We start from the raw sequence: 22091 nt of genomic DNA, 5'->3' as shown, positions 1-22091 counted from the left end.
TCTCAGGGTTGTATATGTACTTTGGGCTTGCTTTGTCTGGGATGAGAAACCCGATTGCTGAACGGGGTTGTCAAAAGGGCCGGTGTGTGGGGACGCACACAAGTCCTGACTGAACGAGCCTGTGCAGCAGTCCGTGACTGGAGTGCATCTAATACGGTTTCTCCCTTGGGCATGTTCGGACTGTCACATCTGTTGAGGTTGGTTGGAAATAAAATGCTCCCTGATGCGTATGTAGGGCAGCTTCATGCCAGGTGGCTGCACTTACATAAAGCAGAATGTCGCAACATCATCTCTTATGTAACTCAGTTTCGTGGCACTGGAAGCTGTCCAGACAGCTGTCCAGAAGCTCCAGTGGATATTGGGCTCAAATCAAACGCATGAACAATGATTAAGTGACGATGAGGTGTGCACACAAGTACCCCTGTTCCCACAGACACTGAGTTTAATGAGGCCTTTTTTTATGTAATTTCTTGGCACCAAGTCTGATTTTTTTTAAATTTTGTTCATTTTCATATTTCAAGCTTGGATGCTTTTGGAGTTGAGAGTCAAAGCAAGTGAGAGCACAGCAACTGAATTAACTTCACTTTACACTAGAGTTCAAATCATCGACCCCAAATGATGCCATTTTTATTCTGCTGTGAGGGTGCAAGGAAGACCACGTTTGAGTCTGCTGGTAGAGTGTAAACAGTCTGTCTCACAGCTCCGAGCTGCATTTCAACTGAGATTAACCCAGAGAAATGAGCTAATATTAATTGCTTCATTGTCTGTGACCACCAGTCCCCTAGTATGACAAACCAGTGATAGGAAAAGCACTCTGATTATGCGTAACCAAATACTAGATCCATTCTCCATGTTCTAGTCTAAGTTCGGAACGATTCCCAAGCACTGTATTACAAATATACAAATCCGGGATACAGTGTACAGAGGAGAGTCTCTGTTTAAATGCTCAGGTCCACTGATCAAGCCCTGAGCCCAACAACCTGTTGAGGTACACCACTGATAAGAGAGCATGGCAGCACCCCTACTGTGTTTGCAAAAACTCAGCATGACATCTAATACTTTGACAAACTTCTATAGATGTGTGTTGGGGAGTGTATTGACCGGCTGCATCACAGCCTGGTATGGAAACACCAACGCCCTTGAATGGAAAATCCTACAAAAAGTAGTTGTTACGGCCCATCATGGGCAATGCCCTCCCCACCATTAAGAATGTCTGCATGAAACGCTGCTGTAGGAGACCAGCATCCATCATCAGGGACCCCCACCACCCAGGACATGGTCTCTTCTTGCTTTTGCCAAAAGGAAGGTGGTACAGGATCCAAACCACCAGGTTCCAGAACAGTTATTACCCCCAACTATCAGGCTCTTGAACCAAAGGGGTTAACTTCACTTGTTCCACCATTGAAATGTTCCCACAACCAATAGACTCAATTTCAAGGACTCTTCACCTCACGTTCTTACTATTTATTGCTCATTTATTTATTATTATTATTTCTTTCTTTTTGTACTTGCAGTTTTTTGTCTTTTGCACGCTGGCTGAGTGCTCAGGTTGGTGCTGTCTTCCATAGATTCTATTATAGTTATTATTCTATTATAGATTTATTGAGTATGCCTGCAAGAAAATGAATCGCGGGGTTGTATATGGTGACATGTGTTTACTTTGAACCTTGATATGCCCTCAAATTACAATTGTTAGGACACACAGGCCAGAAGAGCCTTGATACAACTGATGCTAAGCTCTCCTTGAGTATGTACCTTGCTGTTAATACAACAACTTTAAATTATTTAATTGCAGTTGCATTTTATCAGTTATCACCTGAAAGTCCACATAAAAGATTCTCATTCCGGAAGGGTTTGGATCAGCCACTCCAACATCAGTCATTTTCTCAGCTAGTCCCCTTTTAGGTTCTTCCAGTTTGAATGGAATGCCACGAGGGGGCCATGTTACGTCGATTCCTGTCCAGTTTGTGGCTGCTTGTCCTCTGATATCCCTGCCTTTTAGCTGGCTGGCCCGGGTTTCAGCTGCTTGACGGAGACCCCTGTTTCTCAGTCATCCTCCTGACGCTATAGGAGGACACTCCAGTGCCCAGTACGGCGAGCAGCAGTGCCGAAAGGTTGATGAGTCCGTCGGTACTGTGAATCACAGCTTCACCCGCAAGCTGCCTCTATGCAAATCGAAAAAAACACCAGTGAGTTCAATCGTAATTCCTTATTGACCTCTTACCTCCATCCTGACCTAAAGGAGGAACATTTCTCACCAACTCCCAAAGATTTTTAGATAATCAAGGTTAGAACCCTTCCAACTTTCCTCTGCCCCAAACTTCTGTCTTTCAATCTGCTAAACTTTTCACCTTCAAGCGCATTAGTTTTTTTTTATAAAATTGCTTCCCATGAAAGTCGTCTCTCTGTTGTGGCCTTCTCGTACCCACTTCTGGCTCTCCAGTCACAGAATCATAGAAACTTAAAATACAGGAGCAATCTGTAGTGGTTGTTGCATTAGAGTAAAGTTCAGTTTAATATCCTGCATGCTGGCTTCCTGGCGTGCTCTGCACCATCCCTCAATATTGAACACAACACAATCCATTTGGCCAGCTTTGTTCTCATCGGACAAAGCAGGTCTAACTGGGCTAATTTCGCTTTTCAACCCGCGATTCATATACAGTACTTCTAAGTAATGGCTCTACAAATCAGGGGTTCCCCAACTTTTTTTTAATGCTAAAGTCCTACCATAAACCCAGGTTCAAATGTTCATCAGTCATCAGATTACCCTTTGAATATGATGAAGAATTTTGCATCACTCCAGACCCTTACCACTGTGGCTGGAAGTCACCTTCCTCACACTCTGGTCTTCCTCTCAATCATCTTCAATCTCTGTCACTTAGTTTGTTGAATTACTCTGTGAGTGAAATAGGTCTTATTTTTTCCACCCTATCTGGGTCACTCATAATCTTATAAATTTATTAAATCTCACCAAAGCCTCTTTTGTCCCAAAGTCAAATCTTAACTAAATTGCGCCACCCTAGTAATATTGTTGTAAGTATCATCTGTATTCCCTAGTGCTATCAGCTTCTTCCTGTAGTATCGTGGCCAGACACAGTGGTCGAGCTGCAGCCTGATTAGTGTTACCTTGGTTTCTCTCCTTCCACATTCCATGTCCCAGCCAATAAATGCAAATATCTTACATGCCACCTTAATGTCCTCGTAATACTGAGGAAAGATCCCAAAGGAAAGCATCCTTTACTCAAAAATATCAGCCTTGTTTCACTCCCCATTGATGCTGCCCAAGTCTGTCATTACTGTCTCTTCAAGCACAAAAATAATTCCTTTATCCTTTTTGACTTCCCTGTTAACTTTCCTTTTCACTGATTACCAATGGTCTCAGCCCGAAACGTCGACTGGACCTCTTCCAATAGATGCTGCCTGGCCTGCTGCGTTCACCAGCACTTTTTGTGTGTGTTGCTTTCCATTCTTGTTTCTTTTTTCCCCTTTGCTTCTATTATTTTATCTGTTTTATTTCTTGTTTTTGACTATTTGCCTTTTATTTGAAGTCTGTTCCTACTTCTGTACTTAGCCTGCATTTTAAATAATTACATTCTGTACTTTCCCCATGCACCCTTTCCCGGGCACACATGCCCCCATCATGCCGATCGAACTCTCTCAGTAATGGGATTGGTTCTAACACCCATCACCGCATTACTAATGGTTCTGAGGCACCTGTGAGGGTACTGGTTAGATAACATACACAAAATGCTGGAGGAACTCAGCAGGTCAGGCAGCATCTATGGAGGGGAATAACCGGTCAACGTTCCAGGCCGAGAACCTTCACCTGCAGTGCGTTACTCTGAATTTCCGTCATCTGTAGAAACTCAAACAAGAGAAAATCTGCGGATGCTGGAAACCAAAGTAATACACACAAAATGCTGGAGGAGCTCAGCAGGCCAGGTAGCATCTATGGAAAAGAGTAAACAGTTGACGTTTTGAGCCGAAAAATAAGAGAGATGAGAAGTCGGAGCAAGGTGGGGGGGGGGGGGAGGAAAAAGTACGAGGTTGTAGGTGATGGGTGAAATCAGGAGGGGGAGGTGTGCTGGGAAGTCGATTGGTGAAAGAGATAATGTGCTGGAGAAGATAGGAGAGGGCAGGAGACCATGGAACAACGAAAAGGGGGAGGAGCACCCGAGGAAAGTAATAGCAGGTAAGGAGATAAGGTGAGCGCGGGAACAGGAATGGGGAATGGTGAAGAGGGGGGCAATTACTGGAAGAATCTCTTTTGTTTATACTAATTAGTTGAGTTGATTTTTGTAACTAGGGCACTGGATCTGCTTGGTTGATAGAGCAATTAGCTCACGTACTTTTGCAAGCTGGGAATTGGCTGAACACAGATTCCTAGAATAATGGGAACATTGGGAAGAGGCCACAAGTGGAAACACATACACACCCTTGTCTCTTGGACTCCTGCATTGGGATCCAGTGTTGTTACTGATTTAATTGTTTAGTTATTGACCAACAACCTTCCAAGAGGTCCACAACCTTGTCGAGGCTTGGAGGCTTGCGTGCCTCAAAGACCTAGAGAGCCAGGTTGGCTGTTGTCAGGGGTTTATGGCTTGGCTCTTGGCGGGGTCACCGATGCCACAAAGGTCAAAGGGTAGAGGCCAGACTAAGAGTGATCCACCAATCCCCCAGTTTTGGGGGTTCAGCTCAGGGCTAACAACCCTGACTGATCTAAAATAAAAATTGTTACGGAAACAGCAATGAAGAAGCCTTTCTATACTCGGCAGAGAGGGAGGGCCTTCACTGCTGCCCTAAACACCAGTGGTGTAACGGGTAGTAAGTTCCATGGTTCCACTTAATATCAGAGAATGTAGACAGTATTCAACCTGAAATTCTTACTCTTCACAGACATCCATGAATACCAGAAAATGTAGACAGTATTCAACCTGAAATTCTTACTCTTCACAGACATCCATGAATACCAGAAAATGTAGACAGTATTCAACCTGAAATTCTTACTCTTCACAGACATCCATGAATACCAGAGAATGTAGACAGTATTCAACCTGAAATTCTTACTCTTCATAGACATCCACGAATACCAGAGAATGTAGACAGTATACAACCTTAAAATTTTATCTGTGCAGGCATCCTCGAAAGAGAAGAAACCCCCAAGAATGATTGACAGGGGAAAAAAACGTTAGAACCTGTTAGAGTGAGTTTTTTGGGTAGATGATTTGTTTACACTTAAATGACTTTGGCCACCAGACTTCTATCTGACAAAGTACTGTGGATTGAATCCACAACAATGTACTTCCTAAAAAGGTGTGAATACCAGAAGCTTCTGGGCACCGTAGTTTGACCAGATGCTGTAGTTTCGAAGACAGTATTATCTATACTTTATAAATATTAATTGTCTTCTATGTTAGCACGTAAAAATGCCAAATAAATGTATTGTGAATTTAACTGGCATTCCTAAAGGCCGTGGATACCAACCCAGACATGTTGGCGTCGGAAGGAAAGGATGAAATCTGAAGGTGTGATGTTTTGTAGGTAGCTCCAAAAGGAAGCATCATCTATAACTTTTTTAAGTAGCGATTGCCTTTGTGTTTAGCATATAAATATCGAGCCCACATTGGGCTAGCAGACCTTTCCACCAAAAGTGTCTCTGTCCGTATGATGCCTGCTGTACCTTGCGGTGTTGAATAAAGAAGCTGCTTTGTATCTCCCAGTGACTCTGTCTCTCCAGTGATTTCATCCATGTGACAAGAGAACCCAAAGCCCCCCTCATGCATAATCAGCAGCAAAGCAACCCCACTCCCCCACCCCCTTCTTCCAGCAGGCATCCACTTACTTAGTAAGAATTGAGCAACAATCATAACTGATGTGATGACAGAAATCTGCCTGGAGCCAGGTATCTCTGTACGTAAGTGCACCCAGCTACAGGAAGATAAATACACCTTGTTCTGCTCCTGACAGAGCCCGCACCTCATATCACCAGCTTTCCCTTCCACCACACCAGTGCCATCACTCCAGCCATTTTCCATGTTGTTAGGTGTCTTGGGGCATCTGACCCCCATGAAGGGGTTTCTCATGGGCTGGTAATGAAGGGGGATTGTGGCAAAGGCCAGCTCACTGCCTCATGGAGAGATTAGACTGTACTTAGCGATACATGTAGTAACAGGCCCTTCCTGTCGATGAGCTTGCATGCCCAAGTACACCCATGTGACCAATTTATTTATTAACCCTTTCGTCTTTGGACTGTGGGAGGAAACCAGAGCACCTGGAGGAAACCCATGCGGTCACGGGGAGAACGTACAAACTCCTGACAGGCAGGATCAGCAGAATTGTCGCCGATGCTGTAACAGTAAAACGCTGCCCGCTGCCTCACCGAAACAATTAGATTCTGGACTCTAGGGTTTTCAGAATCAGGTTTAATATCACTGACATATGACGTGACATTTTGTTAACTTTACGGCAGCAGTTCAATGCAATGCAGAATAATAGAGAAGAAGAACTGAATTATAGAAAATGTAGATATATTTATTAGTTAAATTAAGATAAGTAATGCAGAAACTTATCAGAAATATCAAAAACTGAGCATAGCATCAAAAGTATTAAAAAAGACACGTGAACCAAAAGCACTGATGCAGACTTTGCCTTCGGGATGTTGCTTTTAATATTTAATTCTGTCGCTTACATAACAGCTGCTGATTCTAATTCATTCGGAGTAGGGATCAGTGAAATGAGTATACAAAAATAACCAGCTGTCATTCCAGCCTGGGTCAAAGAATCTCAAAAATGAAATTCTCTTCACTCCTGCCGTCAGGGATCCCGACACATTAATGCCTTTCCTCTCCCCAACACCCTACAAAATGGCGCTGCTCCTCCGTCTGATAGTGCTGTGCCATGTCTGATTTACTAACAAACGGTTTTTATTTCCTCTCCCTCCCCCCCCCACCCCTCTACTGGGACCAGCGCTGGGGGGTGGGGGGGGGAAGAAAGGGGGTCCATACCATAGAGACAGACACCCAACAGGGTGTCATTTAAGAACTTATTCTTCGTCTGGGAACTGTGAGTACTGGTCGCTGTGAATTATATTGTAAACTGGAAAGGAAATGTGTCGAAACGCTCCAGTTCCTTAAAAAAAGACAAGGAAAGATTATTATCTGGGAAAATGGGTATCACTTTTTCGATAAACTTGTTGAGAGCAAAGTGGACTCCATTCCTGGTCTGGGGGTGAATCGACAGATTGGGACAAGAGATCACAATACAGATGCCAAGGTTGGTCCCAGTTTCCCCAAAAGGAGGAAATGCATGTAAACAGAGAAAGACAGAAAATCTACAGCACATTACAGGCCCTTCGGCGCACAATGTTGTGCCGACCATGTAACCCACTCTTGAAACTGCCTAGAATCACCCTACCGCGCAGCCTTCCATTTTACTAAGCACCGTGTCTAAGAGTCTCCTAAAAGACCCTGTTGTGTCCGCCTCTGCCACCTTCGCCAGCAGTGCATTCCATGCACCCACCACCCTCTGTGTGAAAAACTTACCCCTGACATCCCCTCTGTACCTACTTCCAAGCACCTTAAAACTATGCCCCCTCGTGTTAGCCATTTCAGTCCCGGGAAAAAGCCTCTGGCTATCCACACCATCAATGCCTCTCATCAACCTATACACCTCTACCAGGTCATCTCTCATCCTCCGTCGCTCCAAGGAGAAAAGGCCAAGTTCACTCAACCTATTCTCATAAGGCACACTCTCCAATTCAGGAAACATCCTTGCAAATCTCCGCTGCGCTCTCTCTATAGTATCCACAGTAGGTTGTGCTTTCCTACCAGATGAGGTCAAGACTGAGATGTGTACCACTTCAAACTGTGGGTAGCTGGCCCACTCTAGATGTCCCTGTGTGAAGGTTGAGGTGTGGTTCTGTCCTAAGATTACAACACAGCTTCATCAGGAATGCACCTTAGTCTCAGGAACTTCCACCCAATCATAATCTCAAAGACGGAAAGGAAAAGAAAATTAAATGTTTATCCCCAAGAGATGTCATCTGTTAGAGAATCTGTGAATAATGATCATTATATCACTGTGTGTCTCCAACTGCTTATCAATCAGTGACAGATCATTTAATCTTACTGGTCTAAATGGTTTTCAGGTCCATAAAGACCTCCCCCTCTTCCTACTTTTACTATCAGTTTACTCTGCTATTCTTTTCTCCCTCAAGCATTTGTCTCAAAATAGTTTTATGCCCATCTCCTCAACATCTCCCATGGTGGCAACTTCTACGTTCTGACCATATTGACTAAAGAAAGCTCCTCTGGGTTCCTATTGGGCTCTTTAGTGACTGCCATAAATTCAATGTCCTTCAGTTTGTTTGTTCCAATGAATGGAAACGTCTTTTCTATATTGCATCCTCCACAAAAAATCCTCAAATTTTAGCTTTTCCTTCTCCAAAGGCAGCCCCAGACACTTGAATGTTAGTCATTACAATCTCTCAATTCTAGTATGTATCATCTTTTTCACAGTTTTTCTCAGTTTCTCTAAACACAGACACCAGATCAGTGAACTGTAAGATTTAACCAACATTCTGCATTTTTTTGCACTTTTCTCAGTTTCTCTAAACACACACACACAGATCAATGCACTGTAAGATTTAACCAACATTCTGCATGTCTTTAACATAAATTTGCTGCTTATTTCAACCTGTTTAGAAGTGTTCCCTGTGCTGCAAGTGATTCATTATTTAGTAATGTGAATTTCATAGTTCAGTAAGTTACATATTCCTTCATTCTTTTACTCTATTTACTTATTTTCCATGAAATATATGCTGCCTTTGTTCTTAAAACTAAATGCACCTCAAACTCTTTAAAACTTCACACCAAAGGTACAAATTTATTAATTCCAAACTTAAACATGCTGTCTTCTTCAGCATTAACTATACCCCAATTTGGTAACATCTGCAAGTTCTGAAATTATATTTCAAACTCCAGAAACTAAAATATTTTATGTGATTTAGGAATATCAATGATTCCACCACCAATCCTAGTGAAGATGTAGTAGAATAGATATCAGGCTGGACATGAAACTGTTCACAGAGTGAGATGCTAAGTCAGTTGCCCAGACCGGTAAAACATTTACTCTGCTATTCGTCCAACTTTATATGTTCTACGTTTGTAAATTTAATCACTAATCTACAGGATGGTAGCATCTTCAATGACTTTTGAAATGCATATACGTATGTTATATCTGCCACATTATCCTTATAGACCCCTTCTGCAACTGACAACATAAATAACACTGGAGTTTACTCCATTAATGTCTTTGTAGCTGCTCTAGTTTTACTGAACGCTGCCTTGTTTTCTCCACTGCACATTCCCAAATGCACTTAATGTCTACTTACCTGTAATAGTCGGAAGTAACTAGGAGTTAATCTGCTCAGCCGAATGATCATGTCCAGCATGGAGAAAGAATAGCATTTGATTCAGATGAGGGCAGCATGCAATTCCAAATATCCCCCCTGAGAAGAAAACTTCACATTATTGACCGAACAATCTTGGTTAAATCACCACAGCCCCATCTCGTTGAAGGGAATTTAACCCAACCTCTCGTCTGCCGGATGTCTGGTTCCACACAGCCTTTTATACTGAGCTTTTTGCATTTGGTGATGTCACTGGACTATTGAACCATCTGTCAAAAAACATCGGTGTTGTGCATTCAGGATCGAGGCAGACGCTTCACTGAAGAGCAGACATAAACACATCGGTTCTCTCCTTGCTCACAGTACTGGCAGGACCCAAGGGTCCTTGGTCAAGTTTAATCACATAACATGACTCCATTATGTCCACCATCTTCCACCGGACACTGCAAACTTTCAGACGGGCTTTTGTTTGGTTTTCTTCTTACTGGATATACCCAAACCTACCTCACCTTCCTCTTTCTGGAGAGCATCTCCTCCTGTTTGACCACGTGAGGTAACTTTTTTTTTTATTCTTTCTTACTTCTCTCCTAATATTTGTATGTGTGTGAACTTGTAATGCAACCGTGACACTGTAATTTACTTTGGGATCAATAAAGTATCTACCTTACATGGTCTTGAGTTGGAAGCATCTGTCAATTATTAAGACTCATCTCTGCAGTCCCATTCCCCTCAACAGCAGGAAAGGACAATTGCAGCAATGAGCAGCCATAAGGAAGATTAAAATAATCCCTTGATGGCTGTGTGTATTGAGAGCCAAGGAAGTCACCACTCAGTGGGCAATAAATTCTTCCTCACATCTGAACTAACTGCAAGACGGGGGCAGAAAACAACATCTCAGAAGCTCTGCCAAAGTGACCCTGATCCACTTTCTGCTCCCACTGAGTTATCGATTTCTTTGGTAACCTTCCTTCTTCCCACACACTGGCACCAACAAAATGGATTCAGGTCTATTATCACTGACTGTCATGAAATCAGTTGCTTTGCAGCAATGACCATAAATTACAAAAGTTGACTAACTGTAGTGTTCATAGACTGTTCAGACATCTGATGACAGAGGAGAGGAAGTTGTTCCTAAAAAGCTGAGTGGGAGTCATTGGGCTCCTATACCTCCTCCCCGATGGATACAAAACAAAGAGGGCATATCCTAGATGGTGAGGGGTTTTAATGATGGATGTCACCTTCTTGAAGCACCTCAATGGGGGGAAGGTTGTGCCTGTGATGGAAGTGGTTGAACCCGAGTTGTTTCCATTGGTAGGTGAGACCAGAACTAGGAAACATTGCCTCAGGATTCAGGGGAGAAGATTTAGGATGGAGATGAGGAGAAACTGTTTTTCCCAGAGAGTGGTGAATCTGTGGACTTCTCTGCCCAGGGAAGCAGTTGAGGCTACCTCGCTAAATATAATTAAGATACAGTTAGATAGATTTTTACAAAGTAGGGGAAATAAGGGTTATGGGGAAAAGGCAGGTAGATGGAGCTGAGATAACCATGATCAGCCATGATCTTATTGCATGGCGGGCCAGGCTCGATGGGTCAGATGGCCTACTCCTGCTCCTATTTCTTAAGTTCTTATGTGATTTGGAGCCTGTGGTTTGCTCCCACACAGGTCTCCTCTCCAAAAGGGCCTGCTTTTCCTGAGGGTCACACACTTTGGATGCACATGCCTGAGTTTGGAGTGTGGTGAGAGTCAGTGAATGATGCTGGACATTCATCATTGAGATGAGTTTAATGCTGCTTGGAACTTTTTAAACTCATCCTGAGCTGCTGAGGACCAATTAACATTGGGCATTCACTCAACACAAACCGGATGGCATTTTCATTTACCAACTCTGTGTGATATAATGTGCTGTCATTAATTGACTCACTCCCTGTCCGCTCATTGGATCCCTTCCTAACTGCAAACAGAGCACTTGGGAAGCCGTGTGAAGCAAATCCATAGTCATGAGAACAGCAAGAGGCCACATAGTCAAAGGATCTTTTCCACTTACATACTAGAGAATTCAGGAAATAATGAGAACCATTCTGGGCTGCCGGTTCTGTGATTTAACACTGCAAGATTCCAGCATCAGGTGCAAATTGCAAATCAGGCAGAAAGCAAGTCTTTAGTCCCATCACATCACCCAGGGGAAGGTGGAGGAAGCTATAATCAGAACTCCACAGAACCAGAGATTATTTAGCTAATCAATTGTGATGGTTGCTTCCACCTAAACAAGATAGACCACTGCAAACAAATCATTATGTGAAGTACAACCAGCTGTCTTATCATGGAAGAAGTAAAGAGAGAGATCTCAAATAGTTATTATATTATCCAATTGAGGAAACTGTCACAGGCAGACTGTTAGAATTTAAACTTCTTCTGTAACTACCTTCATGGCAATGCACACAAAATGCTGGAGGTTAGAGAGTATCTATCAGTCGACGTTTCCGGCCGAGACCCTTGGGTTTATTCATTTCCATAGATGCTGCCTGGCCTGCAGAGTTCCTCCAGTATTTTGTGTGTGTTGTTCCGGATTTCCAGCATCTGCAGAATCTTCCGTGTTTACTATTTTTTTTCGCTTGCCATGTCCAGTTTCCAGTTTAACATTGAGGCCTTCGTGTCACAAATTCCTGTTTGCTCTGCTTTAACAGTAGGACCAGACTAGGTGAAGTTACCGTAAGCTTTGTTGAACCAGAGTTGTGAGATGTTCAAGAGTGCACAAATCAGTTAAGTAGAAAGAACCATTCCCAAAATTCAAAGTTGCAGTAACATTAATTGACAAGAAAAATACAGAAGATAAATGAAAAATATATTTACAGATTATTAGTGGCTATATTCTGGTATTTATTGATTGCAAGGGATGTGAAAACCGGCAGCCAGAGCTTTGAGAAATTAGCTGGGCAAGCACTTGTTTTTTGATAATTTGAAGAAAGAGTAAAGAACAGGAATGTCCTCATGGATTGGATGGCTCGAATGGGTCCTCCTACCAGACAGTGTACTTTTTATAACGTGGGTCAGGGTAGAAATTATTGCGGGCATACTACATTACGCAAGGCAGATGCGTGTTCGCTTCAGGCTGAATGTCCGTTTTGAGTTTTAGTTTAAAGCGCCGTTCGGAAATGTTCTTCATCCCTATTAAACTTCTTCATTCTGCCTCGGTTTTTTTTTCTATTGTCCTAGTCCTCTGTATTTGCATGGATTTTTAAAAATTGCAGCTCAACCTAAGATAGCTTGCTTAGTGCCGCTCGTACTTATACAGTTTAGGCGAGTAAATCTATACAAAACACAGCAAAAAGAGAGAACTTACCGTGTAGGGTGGTAAACGACCACTTGACCAACCGGGACTCGAACCGAACTACATTACTGCGGACACAAGAGGCAATTTAAAACTGTTTCCGCCCTGCTCCCAAACTACAACCACGGGAAACGCCTTCAAATCCAGCCTACTGGGAGCGGCTCCAAATCTGCCTCTGAACCGGTCCAACCTAATACCTGGGGAGGTTGCTGTTTTGGGGAACTGTAATCTGACATTGACTCCCCATTCCCGTCCTGAGACAACTCGTGGTTCAGTATGGGAATTGATCCCGGGGGTTGGTGTTCATAGCTATTCGTCGTGAGTCAAGCGTCAAATCCAGGCATAATCTTCAATTCTACCTTCTTTGGTCATTTCGACGGCACAGGAATGCGGCTCATAACGCCACTGTCTCACAGTACGGAATCGATTCTCACCTCGGTTGCCACCTCCAAGTTTTCCATCGCCACGTGGGTTTCCTCCCACATTGCATAAACGTACGAGATGGCAACTGTAAATTGCCCCGAATGTGTGTGTTGGAACGTGGGGAAACACAATAAGATTAGTGTGGATGATCGGGCGATCTCGGTGTGTTTCTGTCGGCTTTGTATAACTTGAAGCATTTTACCCGTCACGGTAACCCAAGCCTGTTGATTCCGAATAGTCGCTGCCTGCCATCTCGTCTGTTTCTCATTTTAGCGTTTAGCTCATGTATAATTAATGCTGCGTTTATTAAAGTAAAAACAAGTGTTCTTTCATATTGGTCACTGCCATGATGCCAACCCCTGGAGCTGTAGATGTGCAAAAATTACCAAAACATTCCCCACCTGATCTGATTCAACACGATTTAGAGGCACAAATGACCACCAGGCCTCATACCAATCTTAAAAAGTGATGAATTAATTAAAGTGTCTGCATGAAGGTTGCAGATGTTGTTTTAAATTTAGTGCTTATATTATTTAACTGGTTCCAAAATAATGTGATGACTTCCATACCAAAATGTCTGGCTTTCAACTTGAATGCCAAAATCCTAACACTAACATTAGTAAAGCAGGCTCTAAGGAACAATGTACCAACTATAAACCAATTATAATCAGGTTACGAGTAGCCACCCAAAACAACAAATATTCAACAGAGATTCTGCAGATGCAAATTCCTCAAGCATGTAGTGTATGACACACAAAATGCTGGAGGAACTCAGCAAATCAAGCAACACCAATTGAGGGGAATAGGCAACATTGCAGGCTGAGACCCTTCACCAAGACTCTACTGTAAATATATTCCCATCCCGATTAAGAATTACAGAAGAGGTAGTAGGCAATATAACTTCTTTGTTATAAATACAGCTCCCTGGTGATAAAAGTTCTGTTCAACTTATCGTTAAGGTTGGCTTGGAGTTGGATAGTGGGAGGGTGGGGTGGTAACTAACTTTATACCATTCTACTATGGGTGCTTTTTTTTTAAACTGTTATGAACTGTACATTTGATATGTTTGTTTCCCACTGTATAAACTTTTTTTTGTTGTTGCATTGTAAAAAGTTACAGAAGAGGCACAACTTCCTTTGCTTCTCACACACTTGACCAATGGCTATTAGTTGGTTCTTGCTGGTTTAAACAATTCAATTAAGAGGGGGAGGAAGCTCTACTGCCCACTGCCATGTTACTCCATGCAGGCCATCTTAGGCTGAGCTGCAATTCTTCAAATCCATGCAAATACAGAAACTAGAATGTATAAATAAAGGTTACAGAAATCTGTAACACACCCGTGCCCTGCAAGCAAGTATTGTGGCTCACCTTCAGGCTCTATGGAGCTTTAGGTAATACTTCTACTCAAAAGCTGTGATTTGGTGTCCCAAACAGCAACTGGAGCACAAAAAATATGAAAATTCTATGTATTGGAAGCATCATTAAACTAAGGCACACCTGCTCCTTTATAAAGAAGCCAAGGCTTTATTATGAAGAAGAGGAATTGGTCTTCATTTCTTCCTCACTGAAACAAGAACTTCTGGGTACTAGCTTGCGAAAGCATGCTAAAAGTTGTTGCTGTACACCAGGGGCTCCCAACTCTTTTTATGCCATGGGCCAACACAATTAAACAAGGGGCCTGTGGACCCCAGGTGGGGAAACCCTACTAAACAGTATTTTTCACAGTTGTTACTACAACCCTCACATGGGATGTGCACAGGATGTCCGGGAAGAGATATCAGTGTTTGTCAGGTACTTACAGAAAGAGCTACAATTATAAACACATTTAGCTCTAGCTGAGGAAAAGCAGATACAAATACATCTCTGAATTGTGGATTAGATTACATTGATCATCTGACTGAAATTCTGAATAGACCAAGGAACTAAAAATAGCCACCATTAATGGAAGCCATGCCATTTAGATATAATAGACACATGACAAGCAAAACAATATCCAACTTTATTTAAGTAGCAAATTTAAAACTCCGTGGAATTAAAAATTCCATTTGAGCCAAAAGAGATTCTACTATTTCCATTTTCAAACAGTAATTATAAAAAAAAGTGTTTTTAAATTTTAAATTGCCAAATCTGAAAATAATGATTTCACACAGGGGTCAGGAACTGCCATTAACATGAATAGACATTGCAAACATAACTTCATCTGATGGAAGAGATAGAAAATGGTCAAAATTGGGGGGTTTGAGTGGGAGCAAAAAGGAGTTTAATATCAAGCAATTCAACATGCAATCTGTATACAAAATCTCCAAAATAAAACAATGCAAGCACCCACATTTGCTCACTCAAAAGTAAAAAAAAAAGTTGCCTTTATAAAAACTGATAAAAATATTCCTTTCAACTGCACACGTTGCAGGAAATTGATAAGCCTTCCAGATGCTGTTGATACCATCGCCTATCAGCAACTTTGCTCCTCAAGCCTGCAATAAATAAATAAATTAGATTAGTTACAATTCCCTTGGGGAAATTTTATTAGAAATCAGTGTTCCTTGATGATCTATGGTGAGAACACAAGGTAAGATCATTGGAGGGCAACTACTGACCACCCAATTTAGCCATATCTCCTTCAGAGTTCACTCACTGTCTTACAAGACTGGTTGCACTGGCAAGTCATTCTAATACAGTCAATGACATCATTACAATCTAGCTTAAATCTTCAATTCTAGCATATTCTTGGGGTGTACACCCTACCTAGATTAACAGCTTGAAACTAGGCTGTGGAACTGACTATATCATGACAGACTTGAGGAACTGAACAATCTCATCCTGTCCCTAACCTCGTTAGGAGTCAATTTCCAATTCCAAATCCAGTTTAGAATTTTCACTCTTTTTAATCTATATATCACAGGAAATTTCACAGAATGTAACAAGATTAAATTACTGGGGTCTGTCACCACTATCACAGGTCATAACTACACGATTCAAGCTTTCCCAAACTCTCAAATCAAAATTAATCTTGATGTACCACTACACCTATAAAGAAACTGTCTACTGATCAATACAGCTCAAAGTGCATAAGTGGACCAAAGGTAGGAATTCTAATTATAAATGTAGATTCCTGCAAGATCTTGGGTCAACAGTACAAGGATATACCAGAGGCTGTGTCATGTTACCTCCTTGTTTTCTCCATTTTGGGCAGGAGCAGTGCTTGGTTCCTGGTTTGAGTCACTTGCTTTGCCTTTGACGACCTTTGGTTTCTTAGCTTTCCCAGCATCTTTCTGTAAAACAGAAGTATTATTGTCAAAAAAATTTAAAAAAAACACTTAGATTAACAGCTTGAAATTAAGCTGTGGAACTGACTATATCTAGACAGACTTGAGGAACTGAACAATCCCTTCCTATCCCTAACCTCATTAGGAAATTGTACAAATGACATTGATAGGCTACACACTCCTCAACATAAAGACAAATGAACAACAACCAACTGATGTTCAAGGTGTCAGAAACTATTGTGAGTAAGGGATCTGAGGGGTTAGGTCCCCCGCCCCCCCCCCCCCACCGAGGGGACTGACTATCTGGCATTAGATGCCATAAGAGATGAAGGCAGATACAACATTTAAAAGGCATTTGACAGGAACTTGGATAGGAAAGACAGAGCAATATGGCCCCAATGCACTAAGAATTATATTAGTGAGCATTACGATCTGAGTGAATGCAGCATACCGAAAGAGTTTGTTTGTCCTGTACCGTGAACTTCTAAGATTGTACAATTCTTATAAACATAACTCAACTTCTAGCCCTTAAAGCAGGGGTTCCCAACCTTCTTTATATCGCGAACCCCAGGTTGGAAACCCCTGCCTTAAAGACTTAAAAAAAGAGGCCTTGCCAACCCAACACCAAAGATTTGTTCTCATCTCACAGTCTTACGTGGGATTCATTAGATTAGAAATCAGAATCAGGAGCCACGATCAATTGTCTCCTCTCCTGAACTATACCACTTGAATTGGTCAACTAAAGAGGGTAAGATTGATTTAGGAACATTTTCGATCTGAACACACCAGAAATGAGATAGTTGCCTGACTAAATAGAATAGAGCTGGTTGAAAATGAACATTTATTTACAATATCCTATGGTGCACTGAAGAACTTACCTTCGCTGGTGCCTTCTTGGCTGGAGCAGTTGTCATGACAGTTCGCTGTTGTGAATCAGTGGAAAAAAAGAATGAGAAACATCTTCCAATCTCTGCGTTAGTACAAGAACTAGGAGAACAATCAGTATTTTCATGTGTTAAGCAAAGTAACATGTTAATTATCTATTCTTGTGTTAGGACTCCACATTTTTTTTAAACGAAAAAAATCTTTATTTCAAATAACCTAGGAGGGTATATTAGCTGCAGTGAACTTGAGACATGTTGAAATGCAGTCAATCCTCCAGTAAAACTTTACTTAAATTTACAAGAAAGTGTCATGCTGGAGATGGAAACTTCAGCAAGCTGATCTGCTACAGGTATCATAAATACCTACCCGTTTTCGCGCTGATCTCCTCAGTTCCTGCAAAACAAGTTTAAAGGAGGGAAATCAGTATTCCAACATAGATAACATAGATATGTGAAATCTATAACAAAAATAATACTTACTTCAGGCTTTGGAGCGTCAGGCTAGAACAGGAAAGAGAATTGTATTTTATTACAAAATGATGCGCACATATTACTACAGCAATAAATAGAAAAAATTACTTTATTGAGGAAATGGAAAAGCAGGCAAACACCACTTTGAGATAAGTTAAGCAGTTCATAAAAGATGATGTGAATTATATAGCAGACTGGGATAAACTGCCAGATGTTTTTTTTTTAAGTACTACTGAAAGAGGCAGTGATTGAATGATACTGTAAACCAAAGTATCATTTAGTAAACATTAATCTACCAGGTGTTCCCAACCTTTTTTATGCCACAGACCAATACCATTATGCAAGTCAAGCGGTCCACGGACCCCAGGTTGTGAACCGTTGAAACACTGAGAAAGAGGGAAAATATAAACAAAAATTGAAAGGAAATGGCTAAGATAAGCTAACAGCACTTCTGGGCTCTGTATTTTACACAATTCACAAATGTATTAGAAACCCATCCATCCCACTCTTTTGAATTGCTGACTTCTGATTATGTTAGATTAGCAAATACAAAGGAGTGTGTAGAAAATCATTACGAGTATTGGTTCAAAGGACTGCTACAAAATGGTTACTCACTTCCTGTCATTTCAAAAGTTGCAAATAATGAGCTGAGTTTCACTTTCTGAAAGCGGCAAATTTATAGAAAGCAGTTTCTATTCTATGCAAATTAAAATTCAAACCACCCCGTTGCACCAATTACAATTGCGCCAAGTTCCAATTTGCATTTCTGTGAAAACAAAATTCAAGTTAAGTCCTCAGTAAATTCTAATCAAGCAGAGGACATAACAAAGTTTTGTCCCTTTCACACAAAAGATGACATAGGAGATATTCTCTCAACTGCACAAAATTCCAATTATTGACACTGTTTAAAACAGCTTAATCTGGAATATTAGCATATATTATGTTTTAAAAACGTCAATGCTTTTGAAAAATCTTACACCTAAAAGGCAGACTTTGTTTGAACTCTTATTATACATCACGTATTAAAAAAGTCTTTCAATAATACAATTGGATGCAGCAGCCCAACAGGTGACATAAGATTCAGGTGTCATGTTAAATTTAAAACGGAACATCACTGTTAGTCCTTTCCATGCTATCAGCTAGGAGTAAAATATCATTACTTTATCTGCATTAATTATACCAACCCAGGAACTTTCAGAATCCCTCAGATCAGTGGTTCCCAACCTTTTTTTTTATGCCTCGTGCTTTTCTGAGCAATCCTTGGAACATAAAGGCTTGAAAAAGTTCCGGAAATGGAATGGAACCAAAAGCCTCATGGTTTTTGGAGATACAGTAACACTGATAACAATACCCTAGCCTTTGGTCACACAGAATGGGGCAAACAAATTAGGCAAATTTGAATCTAGTTTGAAACTAATAAATCAGGAGAGTACAACGAATAAACATTGTCCCATTAAAATTAGACACCTCAGTCAAAATAATAGGGTATCGGTCGAAAAGATAATCAAGGACTGAAAACTATATTTTAAGACTTCTGAATAAATAATTTATTCCCAAAACTGCATAAATTTATTTGTATTTCAGTATAACGTAGGTTAATCAAAATATCGCGGCAGGTTAATTTCTAATAAATTTACTCAACCACTACAGAACTGGGGAAGAGAGCCAGGTTAACGATTCAAACACGAACCACTGACAGTTTATGTTTAAGGAACATAATCATTGACGGCCGAGCGTAAATTTGCAAATTTCGCTAATGCGGCGAAATCTAACAGGTAGGGCTGCTAGGATTTGAACTAAAATCGAGTCGATGGCCCTACCCCGTTGCAGGGGGGAAAGGAAATGTGAGGATGAAGACGGAGGCGGGAAGATGCCAGAGGATTGCCACTCCGCCATACTGTGCCACCTAGAAACCTCCAACTTCCTACAGCCCCCTCCAGTCTCCGATCTCCGGCTCCATTTCAAACCGCCGGTGCCAAACGTTAGCACTTGTGGCTTGGGGGGGGGGGGGGATTAAAAAAAAAACTAGACGCCTGGAGGTTTCGCCCGGTGCCTCGGTGGCCACCTTGCCGCTTCCCGCGCAGCTGGCCTCCGTTAGCCGGGGCCGGGCCGGGCCGAGCCGAGCCGGGGGGGCGGGGCCCTGCAGCCGTTATGAGGAATTCAGGCCGGGGGACGGAGCGCGCATCTGGGGAATGGGGGGGGGGATTATTAAATAAAACACGCTCCGGCAGGCGCGCTGGCGGCTGTGAAACGCGGGGGCACCGACCCGGGCCCACCGCGCCTGCACCGTGAAGCGAACCTGAGGGGAGGCAGGGCAGAACGGCCGGGCATCCCGCGCAAACCCAACCCCCACCTACGCAGAGAGAGAGAACGGCCTCGCTCAGGAGACGGAGGACGGGAGACCGAGCGCGCACTCACCGCCTTGCGGGGCATTTCGGCTGCTGGCGGCGGGTGGCGGCTGGCGGGCTCGGCGGGACGGAGGATCGATCACCTTCTGCCGAACAGCGCGCTCTCACCGACTGGCCACAAGGCGGGAACCGGTTCCAACCAGATGCTCCAGCTCGAACGCCATTGGCCGGCGCGGTCACGTGGGCGCGGCAGGCCCGGGGGGGGGTCGGCGGCCAGACGGGGGTTATTGGGGGGGGTTAATGGTGACGGGCTCGGGGGGGGGGAATAAACCGGCGGGAATGAGGACAAAAAGGGTGAATCAGCAGGAGAGAGGAGATAAACCTGGGGGTGAGGCGTAATGATCCAGTGAGGAGGTGGGGGAATTGAACCCGCAGTTGGCCATTGGGGTCTACCGTTGTGTGTGTGTGGTTTAGTGAATGCAGGGTAGGCATGTGGGGGCTGGGTGCATTGCAGCATGTCAAGGTGGACATGAATGTCAGGGAAGGACTTGTTGCAAGTTGATCTGATCACGCAGCCACTGGTCCGGTTAAACTTGTGGTCGGTCATGGTGGAGGGAAGCGTTGACATCGAATACTGTTCACCATAGATGCCTACTTTCCCTCTTGTTGCATCTTAATTGTGCGTAGCTCACTGTCGAATCATAAGCCGGTGTTCAAAGATTATCTCAGTCTTGTTGCATGCAGGGCTGGATTACTTCATTTACTGGGGAAGTTTGATTTACGATGAAGTAGCTGCAGAGGGTTGGATATTACACAAGTGTCCTAAGACATTGCAGCAGGCTCTCCAGACTACAACATTTTTAAATTTGTGTGATGTACGACTCCAACCACTGGTGTTTCTGCTCCATACTAATTCACCAGTGTTCCTTGATGCCAGAAACGGTCACTCTCCTCAACCCTGGAATCCAGGGTTGCGTTTGAATAATGAAGTCTGCACCCAAGTTACAACCAGAACCTTAGTGATTAGGTTGTTAAATAACGGTCATTGACACCACTCATCACTTTACTTCCAGAGTAAGCTGACTGTGCAATAATTGTTTGGATTGGATTTTTTTTTTAAATAGGCAGGGAAAAATTGGGCATTTTCCCCACACATTCACTGATATACCAGGGTTCTAAATGTACTGGGGTATTGGAGTTAGAGAAGCAGTTAATTGCATTATTGCCAATAAGGCATTGCCCAGCATTCTAGTATCCACGAATTTCTAAAGAGAGAAAAAAAATCAAGAGGGTAAAACCATTTGCCATTACAGATAATATCAAGCTTTATAAAAAAAAACATAACTGCAAATGAGTGGAATGTCCAAAGATTGTTGAGAATAGTGAAAAAAACAAATGACTCAAAATTTAAAAAGGAAGGTGAAATAAAGAAAGATGCAGTCACTGTGATGGGATTGTACTACAGACCCTCCAATAGCAACTGGGAAACATATGCAGGTAAATTAGGGAAAGGTGTAAAAACAAAATTGTGACTGGTTGATCCTTAGAGCAAGAAATTTTGAATTTGTAACACCAAGGAAGATTTCTTAAATCAGTATGTCTAACAGGGGGGCTATATTGTACCTGCTTTTTGGGCCCAGAGCCCTCTATATACTGCCTAAGGGAAGTTTCCTGAATGCACTTAAATTCCATCCCATTTAAGCCCTAACAGTATGGCAGTGCCAGTCTGTGTCAGGAAATTTAACATTCCCCACTATGATTACCCTATTATTCTTACAACTACACAATCTCTGCATATTAGTCCATTTAATTCCTGTTGACTATTCGAGGACCTATCCTCCCACTTCTTATTTCTCAGCTCCACCAATAAAAAGCCTTGCTGCGAATCGGATCAAAAATGCAATTCCCCCTCCTCTTTCCTCAGCCTCTATCCCACCTGTAACCTAGAACATTAAGCAGC

At 42.4% G+C, this 22091-nt stretch overlaps 2 long non-coding RNA genes across 2 annotated transcripts; both read right to left on the bottom strand.

Annotated features, from left to right (window-relative positions):
• Positions 1 to 1408: 1408 nt before the first annotated feature.
• LOC134338211 (uncharacterized) lies at positions 1409 to 12827 on the bottom strand. The gene is made up of 3 exons (XR_010016169.1): positions 12752 to 12827; positions 9392 to 9508; positions 1409 to 2165 (listed from the first exon to the last, which is right to left on the bottom strand). It is a non-coding gene; the product is annotated as an uncharacterized LOC134338211 (long non-coding RNA).
• A 2312-nt stretch (positions 12828 to 15139) lies between these two features.
• Positions 15140 to 20335, bottom strand: LOC134338272 (uncharacterized). Its single transcript, XR_010016182.1, has 6 exons — positions 20202 to 20335; positions 17793 to 17813; positions 17680 to 17706; positions 17307 to 17351; positions 16330 to 16434; positions 15140 to 15636 (listed from the first exon to the last, which is right to left on the bottom strand). It is a non-coding gene; the product is annotated as an uncharacterized LOC134338272 (long non-coding RNA).
• Between the last annotated feature and the right edge of the window lie 1756 nt (positions 20336 to 22091).

The sequence above is a fragment of the Mobula hypostoma genome, chromosome 26 (genome assembly GCF_963921235.1).
Source record: "Mobula hypostoma chromosome 26, sMobHyp1.1, whole genome shotgun sequence".
NCBI classification, from domain to species: Eukaryota; Metazoa; Chordata; class Chondrichthyes; order Myliobatiformes; family Myliobatidae; genus Mobula; species Mobula hypostoma.
Note: the sequence above shows the minus strand (reverse complement) of the source record. Positions and strands in the feature narration are given on the sequence as shown.